Source organism: Rhynchophorus ferrugineus, unplaced genomic scaffold (genome assembly GCF_030347505.1).
Source record: "Rhynchophorus ferrugineus isolate W39M unplaced genomic scaffold, kcgeb_rfMv2 rfM583, whole genome shotgun sequence".
In the NCBI taxonomy this organism is placed as follows: Eukaryota; Metazoa; Arthropoda; class Insecta; order Coleoptera; family Curculionidae; genus Rhynchophorus; species Rhynchophorus ferrugineus.
Window position 1 is genome coordinate 8,654 of NW_027473160.1, and position 8,653 is coordinate 17,306.

Below are 8,653 nucleotides of genomic sequence, written 5' to 3' on the forward strand. Positions count from 1 at the left end.
CCTGATATGTTCGGGCATAGGCTGCGGTTGTCAAGGTGGTGGTAGTTAGTCCCGCCGTTTACCCGCGCTCGGCATCTCGATCCTTCTCTGAACCGATCCGAACGCGATCTTAGTTAGGGACATTTTGAAATGTAGACCATGAGTCTATGGCTCTGGTGCTTGTTAAAGGTCTGAGCTGGTCTTTCCTGCGTAAGTATATGGACATTTTGAAATGTAGACTATCTGTCTATGGCTCTGGTGCTTGTTAAAGCTCCGAGCTGGTCTTTCCTGCGTAAGTATCGGGAACGGTTCACGTACGGGTCTCCGAGCGCCTGTTCGGTTCCGTCGTGGCAGTATTGCGTAAAATTTTAGATAAGGACAGTGGGAATCTCGTTAATCCATGCACGCGCCTTCCTGATATGTTCGGGCATAGGCTGCGGTTGTCAAGGTGGTGGTAGTTAGTCCCGCCGTTTACCCGCGCTCGGCATCTCGATCCTTCTCTGAACGGATCCGAACGCGATCTTAGTTAGGGACATTTTGAATTGTAGACCATGAGTCTATGGCTCTGGTGCTTGTTAAAGGTCTGAGCTGGTCTTTCCTACGTAAGTATATGGACATTTTGAAATGTAGACTATCTGTCTATGGCTCTGGTGCTTGTTAAAGCTCCGAGCTGGTCTTTCCTGCGTAAGTATCGGGGACGGTTCACGTACGGGTCTCCGAGCGCCTGTTCGGTTCCGTCGCGGCCGTATTGCGTAAAATTTTAGATAAGGACAGTGGGAATCTCGTTAATCCATGCACGCGCCTTCCTGATATGTTCGGGCATAGGCTGCGGTTGTCAAGGTGGTGGTAGTTAGTCCCGCCGTTTACCCGCGCTCGGCATCTCGATCCTTCTCTGAACGGATCCGAACGCGATCTTAGTTAGGGACATTTTGAAATGTAGACCATGAGTCTATGGCTCTGGTGCTTGTTAAAGGTCTGAGCTGGTCTTTCCTGCGTAAGTATATGGACATTTTGAAATGTAGACTATCTGTCTATGGCTCTGGTGCTTGTTAAAGCTCCGAGCTGGTCTTTCCTGCGTAAGTATCGGGAACGGTTCACGTACGGGTCTCCGAGCGCCTGTTCGGTTCCGTCGCGGCAGTATTGCGTAAAATTTTAGATAAGGACAGTGGGAATCTCGTTAATCCATGCACGCGCCTTCCTGATATGTTCGGGCATAGGCTGCGGTTGTCAAGGTGGTGGTAGTTAGTCCCGCCGTTTACCCGCGCTCGGCATCTCGATCCTTCTCTGAACGGATCCGAACGCGATCTTAGTTAGGGACATTTTGAATTGTAGACCATGAGTCTATGGCTCTGGTGCTTGTTAAAGGTCTGAGCTGGTCTTTCCTACGTAAGTATATGGACATTTTGAAATGTAGACTATCTGTCTATGGCTCTGGTGCTTGTTAAAGCTCCGAGCTGGTCTTTCCTGCGTAAGTATCGGGGACGGTTCACGTACGGGTCTCCGAGCGCCTGTTCGGTTCCGTCGCGGCCGTATTGCGTAAAATTTTAGATAAGGACAGTGGGAATCTCGTTAATCCATGCACGCGCCTTCCTGATATGTTCGGGCATAGGCTGCGGTTGTCAAGGTGGTGGTAGTTAGTCCCGCCGTTTACCCGCGCTCGGCATCTCGATCCTTCTCTGAACGGATCCGAACGCGATCTTAGTTAGGGACATTTTGAAATGTAGACCATGAGTCTATGGCTCTGGTGCTTGTTAAAGGTCTGAGCTGGTCTTTCCTGCGTAAGTATATGGACATTTTGAAATGTAGACTATCTGTCTATGGCTCTGGTGCTTGTTAAAGCTCCGAGCTGGTCTTTCCTGCGTAAGTATCGGGGACGGTTCACGTACGGGTCTCCGAGCGCCTGTTCGGTTCCGTCGCGGCCGTATTACGTAAAATTTTAGATAAGGACAGTGGGAATCTCGTTAATCCATGCACGCGCCTTCCTGATATGTTCGGGCATAGGCTGCGGTTGTCAAGGTGGTGGTAGTTAGTCCCGCCGTTTACCCGCGCTCGGCATCTCGATCCTTCTCTGAACGGATCCGAACGCGATCTTAGTTAGGGACATTTTGAAATGTAGACCATGAGTCTATGGCTCTGGTGCTTGTTAAAGGTCTGAGCTGGTCTTTCCTGCGTAAGTATATGGACATTTTGAAATGTAGACTATCTGTCTATGGCTCTGGTGCTTGTTAAAGCTCCGAGCTGGTCTTTCCTGCGTAAGTATCGGGGACGGTTCACGTACGGGTCTCCGAGCGCCTGTTCGGTTCCGTCGCGGCCGTATTGCGTAAAATTTTAGATAAGGACAGTGGGAATCTCGTTAATCCATGCACGCGCCTTCCTGATATGTTCGGGCATAGGCTGCGGTTGTCAAGGTGGTGGTAGTTAGTCCCGCCGTTTACCCGCGCTCGGCATCTCGATCCTTCTCTGAACGGATCCGAACGCGATCTGCTGAGCTGGTCTTTCCTGCGTAAGTATATGGACATTTTGAAATGTAGACTATCTGTCTATGGCTCTGGTGCTTGTTAAAGCTCCGAGCTGGTCTTTCCTGCGTAAGTATCGGGGACGGTTCACGTACGGGTCTCCGAGCGCCTGTTCGGTTCCGTCGCGGCCGTATTGCGTAAAATTTTAGATAAGGACAGTGGGAATCTCGTTAATCCATGCACGCGCCTTCCTGATATGTTCGGGCATAGGCTGCGGTTGTCAAGGTGGTGGTAGTTAGTCCCGCCGTTTACCCGCGCTCGGCATCTCGATCCTTCTCTGAACGGATCCGAACGCGATCTTAGTTAGGGACATTTTGAATTGTAGACCATGAGTCTATGGCTCTGGTGCTTGTTAAAGGTCTGAGCTGGTCTTTCCTACGTAAGTATATGGACATTTTGAAATGTAGACTATCTGTCTATGGCTCTGGTGCTTGTTAAAGCTCCGAGCTGGTCTTTCCTGCGTAAGTATCGGGGACGGTTCACGTACGGGTCTCCGAGCGCCTGTTCGGTTCCGTCGCGGCCGTATTGCGTAAAATTTTAGATAAGGACAGTGGGAATCTCGTTAATCCATGCACGCGCCTTCCTGATATGTTCGGGCATAGGCTGCGGTTGTCAAGGTGGTGGTAGTTAGTCCCGCCGTTTACCCGCGCTCGGCATCTCGATCCTTCTCTGAACGGATCCGAACGCGATCTGCTGAGCTGGTCTTTCCTGCGTAAGTATATGGACATTTTGAAATGTAGACTATCTGTCTATGGCTCTGGTGCTTGTTAAAGCTCCGAGCTGGTCTTTCCTGCGTAAGTATCGGGGACGGTTCACGTACGGGTCTCCGAGCGCCTGTTCGGTTCCGTCGCGGCCGTATTGCGTAAAATTTTAGATAAGGACAGTGGGAATCTCGTTAATCCATGCACGCGCCTTCCTGATATGTTCGGGCATAGGCTGCGGTTGTCAAGGTGGTGGTAGTTAGTCCCGCCGTTTACCCGCGCTCGGCATCTCGATCCTTCTCTGAACGGATCCGAACGCGATCTTAGTTAGGGACATTTTGAAATGTAGACCATGAGTCTATGGCTCTGGTGCTTGTTAAAGGTCTGAGCTGGTCTTTCCTGCGTAAGTATATGGACATTTTGAAATGTAGACTATCTGTCTATGGCTCTGGTGCTTGTTAAAGCTCCGAGCTGGTCTTTCCTGCGTAAGTATCGGGGACGGTTCACGTACGGGTCTCCGAGCGCCTGTTCGGTTCCGTCGCGGCCGTATTGCGTAAAATTTTAGATAAGGACAGTGGGAATCTCGTTAATCCATGCACGCGCCTTCCTGATATGTTCGGGCATAGGCTGCGGTTGTCAAGTTGGTGGTAGTTAGTCCCGCCGTTTACCCGCGCTCGGCATCTCGATCCTTCTCTGAACGGATCCGAACGCGATCTGCTGAGCTGGTCTTTCCTGCGTAAGTATATGGACATTTTGAAATGTAGACTATCTGTCTATGGCTCTGGTGCTTGTTAAAGCTCCGAGCTGGTCTTTCCTGCGTAAGTATCGGGGACGGTTCACGTACGGGTCTCCGAGCGCCTGTTCGGTTCCGTCGCGGCCGTATTACGTAAAATTTTAGATAAGGACAGTGGGAATCTCGTTAATCCATGCACGCGCCTTCCTGATATGTTCGGGCATAGGCTGCGGTTGTCAAGGTGGTGGTAGTTAGTCCCGCCGTTTACCCGCGCTCGGCATCTCGATCCTTCTCTGAACGGATCCGAACGCGATCTTAGTTAGGGACATTTTGAATTGTAGACCATGAGTCTATGGCTCTGGTGCTTGTTAAAGGTCTGAGCTGGTCTTTCCTACGTAAGTATATGGACATTTTGAAATGTAGACTATCTGTCTATGGCTCTGGTGCTTGTTAAAGCTCCGAGCTGGTCTTTCCTGCGTAAGTATCGGGGACGGTTCACGTACGGGTCTCCGAGCGCCTGTTCGGTTCCGTCGCGGCCGTATTGCGTAAAATTTTAGATAAGGACAGTGGGAATCTCGTTAATCCATGCACGCGCCTTCCTGATATGTTCGGGCATAGGCTGCGGTTGTCAAGGTGGTGGTAGTTAGTCCCGCCGTTTACCCGCGCTCGGCATCTCGATCCTTCTCTGAACGGATCCGAACGCGATCTTAGTTAGGGACATTTTGAATTGTAGACCATGAGTCTATGGCTCTGGTGCTTGTTAAAGGTCTGAGCTGGTCTTTCCTACGTAAGTATATGGACATTTTGAAATGTAGACTATCTGTCTATGGCTCTGGTGCTTGTTAAAGCTCCGAGCTGGTCTTTCCTGCGTAAGTATCGGGGACGGTTCACGTACGGGTCTCCGAGCGCCTGTTCGGTTCCGTCGCGGCCGTATTGCGTAAAATTTTAGATAAGGACAGTGGGAATCTCGTTAATCCATGCACGCGCCTTCCTGATATGTTCGGGCATAGGCTGCGGTTGTCAAGGTGGTGGTAGTTAGTCCCGCCGTTTACCCGCGCTCGGCATCTCGATCCTTCTCTGAACGGATCCGAACGCGATCTTAGTTAGGGACATTTTGAAATGTAGACCATGAGTCTATGGCTCTGGTGCTTGTTAAAGGTCTGAGCTGGTCTTTCCTGCGTAAGTATATGGACATTTTGAAATGTAGACTATCTGTCTATGGCTCTGGTGCTTGTTAAAGCTCCGAGCTGGTCTTTCCTGCGTAAGTATCGGGAACGGTTCACGTACGGGTCTCCGAGCGCCTGTTCGGTTCCGTCGCGGCAGTATTGCGTAAAATTTTAGATAAGGACAGTGGGAATCTCGTTAATCCATGCACGCGCCTTCCTGATATGTTCGGGCATAGGCTGCGGTTGTCAAGGTGGTGGTAGTTAGTCCCGCCGTTTACCCGCGCTCGGCATCTCGATCCTTCTCTGAACGGATCCGAACGCGATCTTAGTTAGGGACATTTTGAATTGTAGACCATGAGTCTATGGCTCTGGTGCTTGTTAAAGGTCTGAGCTGGTCTTTCCTACGTAAGTATATGGACATTTTGAAATGTAGACTATCTGTCTATGGCTCTGGTGCTTGTTAAAGCTCCGAGCTGGTCTTTCCTGCGTAAGTATCGGGGACGGTTCACGTACGGGTCTCCGAGCGCCTGTTCGGTTCCGTCGCGGCCGTATTGCGTAAAATTTTAGATAAGGACAGTGGGAATCTCGTTAATCCATGCACGCGCCTTCCTGATATGTTCGGGCATAGGCTGCGGTTGTCAAGGTGGTGGTAGTTAGTCCCGCCGTTTACCCGCGCTCGGCATCTCGATCCTTCTCTGAACGGATCCGAACGCGATCTTAGTTAGGGACATTTTGAAATGTAGACCATGAGTCTATGGCTCAGGTGCTTGTTAAAGGTCTGAGCTGGTCTTTCCTGCGTAAGTATATGGACATTTTGAAATGTAGACTATCTGTCTATGGCTCTGGTGCTTGTTAAAGCTCCGAGCTGGTCTTTCCTGCGTAAGTATCGGGGACGGTTCACGTACGGGTCTCCGAGCGCCTGTTCGGTTCCGTCGCGGCCGTATTACGTAAAATTTTAGATAAGGACAGTGGGAATCTCGTTAATCCATGCACGCGCCTTCCTGATATGTTCGGGCATAGGCTGCGGTTGTCAAGGTGGTGGTAGTTAGTCCCGCCGTTTACCCGCGCTCGGCATCTCGATCCTTCTCTGAACGGATCCGAACGCGATCTTAGTTAGGGACATTTTGAAATGTAGACCATGAGTCTATGGCTCTGGTGCTTGTTAAAGGTCTGAGCTGGTCTTTCCTGCGTAAGTATATGGACATTTTGAAATGTAGACTATCTGTCTATGGCTCTGGTGCTTGTTAAAGCTCCGAGCTGGTCTTTCCTGCGTAAGTATCGGGGACGGTTCACGTACGGGTCTCCGAGCGCCTGTTCGGTTCCGTCGCGGCCGTATTGCGTAAAATTTTAGATAAGGACAGTGGGAATCTCGTTAATCCATGCACGCGCCTTCCTGATATGTTCGGGCATAGGCTGCGGTTGTCAAGGTGGTGGTAGTTAGTCCCGCCGTTTACCCGCGCTCGGCATCTCGATCCTTCTCTGAACGGATCCGAACGCGATCTGCTGAGCTGGTCTTTCCTGCGTAAGTATATGGACATTTTGAAATGTAGACTATCTGTCTATGGCTCTGGTGCTTGTTAAAGCTCCGAGCTGGTCTTTCCTGCGTAAGTATCGGGGACGGTTCACGTACGGGTCTCCGAGCGCCTGTTCGGTTCCGTCGCGGCCGTATTGCGTAAAATTTTAGATAAGGACAGTGGGAATCTCGTTAATCCATGCACGCGCCTTCCTGATATGTTCGGGCATAGGCTGCGGTTGTCAAGGTGGTGGTAGTTAGTCCCGCCGTTTACCCGCGCTCGGCATCTCGATCCTTCTCTGAACGGATCCGAACGCGATCTGCTGAGCTGGTCTTTCCTGCGTAAGTATATGGACATTTTGAAATGTAGACTATCTGTCTATGGCTCTGGTGCTTGTTAAAGCTCCGAGCTGGTCTTTCCTGCGTAAGTATCGGGGACGGTTCACGTACGGGTCTCCGAGCGCCTGTTCGGTTCCGTCGCGGCCGTATTGCGTAAAATTTTAGATAAGGACAGTGGGAATCTCGTTAATCCATGCACGCGCCTTCCTGATATGTTCGGGCATAGGCTGCGGTTGTCAAGGTGGTGGTAGTTAGTCCCGCCGTTTACCCGCGCTCGGCATCTCGATCCTTCTCTGAACGGATCCGAACGCGATCTTAGTTAGGGACATTTTGAAATGTAGACCATGAGTCTATGGCTCTGGTGCTTGTTAAAGGTCTGAGCTGGTCTTTCCTGCGTAAGTATATGGACATTTTGAAATGTAGACTATCTGTCTATGGCTCTGGTGCTTGTTAAAGCTCCGAGCTGGTCTTTCCTGCGTAAGTATCGGGGACGGTTCACGTACGGGTCTCCGAGCGCCTGTTCGGTTCCGTCGCGGCCGTATTGCGTAAAATTTTAGATAAGGACAGTGGGAATCTCGTTAATCCATGCACGCGCCTTCCTGATATGTTCGGGCATAGGCTGCGGTTGTCAAGTTGGTGGTAGTTAGTCCCGCCGTTTACCCGCGCTCGGCATCTCGATCCTTCTCTGAACGGATCCGAACGCGATCTGCTGAGCTGGTCTTTCCTGCGTAAGTATATGGACATTTTGAAATGTAGACTATCTGTCTATGGCTCTGGTGCTTGTTAAAGCTCCGAGCTGGTCTTTCCTGCGTAAGTATCGGGAACGGTTCACGTACGGGTCTCCGAGCGCCTGTTCGGTTCCGTCGCGGCAGTATTGCGTAAAATTTTAGATAAGGACAGTGGGAATCTCGTTAATCCATGCACGCGCCTTCCTGATATGTTCGGGCATAGGCTGCGGTTGTCAAGGCGGTGGTAGTTAGTCCCGCCGTTTACCCGCGCTCGGCATCTCGATCCTTCTCTGAACGGATCCGAACGCGATCTGCTGAGCTGGTCTTTCCTGCGTAAGTATATGGACATTTTGAAATGTAGACTATCTGTCTATGGCTCTGGTGCTTGTTAAAGCTCCGAGCTGGTCTTTCCTGCGTAAGTATCGGGGACGGTTCACGTACGGGTCTCCGAGCGCCTGTTCGGTTCCGTCGCGGCAGTATTGCGTAAAATTTTAGATAAGGACAGTGGGAATCTCGTTAATCCATGCACGCGCCTTCCTGATTTGTTCGGGCATAGGCTGCGGTTGTCAAGGCGGTGGTAGTTAGTCCCGCCGTTTACCCGCGAACGATATCTCGATAAGTTAAAATTCAAAATGGTCCAAAGGTTAGGCTACTTTCGTAACTAATCGTATTACAATGCATGACCTTTTTTGATTAATGTGGTTTCTATTTAAAGCAGGTTTTACAGTTTTACCTAATTGTCAGTTTTCTGAATGTCTAAACTATTTTCGTCCAATTTTTTTGATTAATTCATTCCAATCGAAGGTTGTACGTATTATCGGTTGCGACGATACAGAATTCCATGTATCTGTGATTGATGAGCATGTCTTCATGTTCGTTGATCCTTCATTTCATTAGAACCAAATATAGTTGCCATGTGATATCGATTTGGCTCTGAATTCTCGTCATGTCGAATTGGTATTATATGGTCCCTCATAA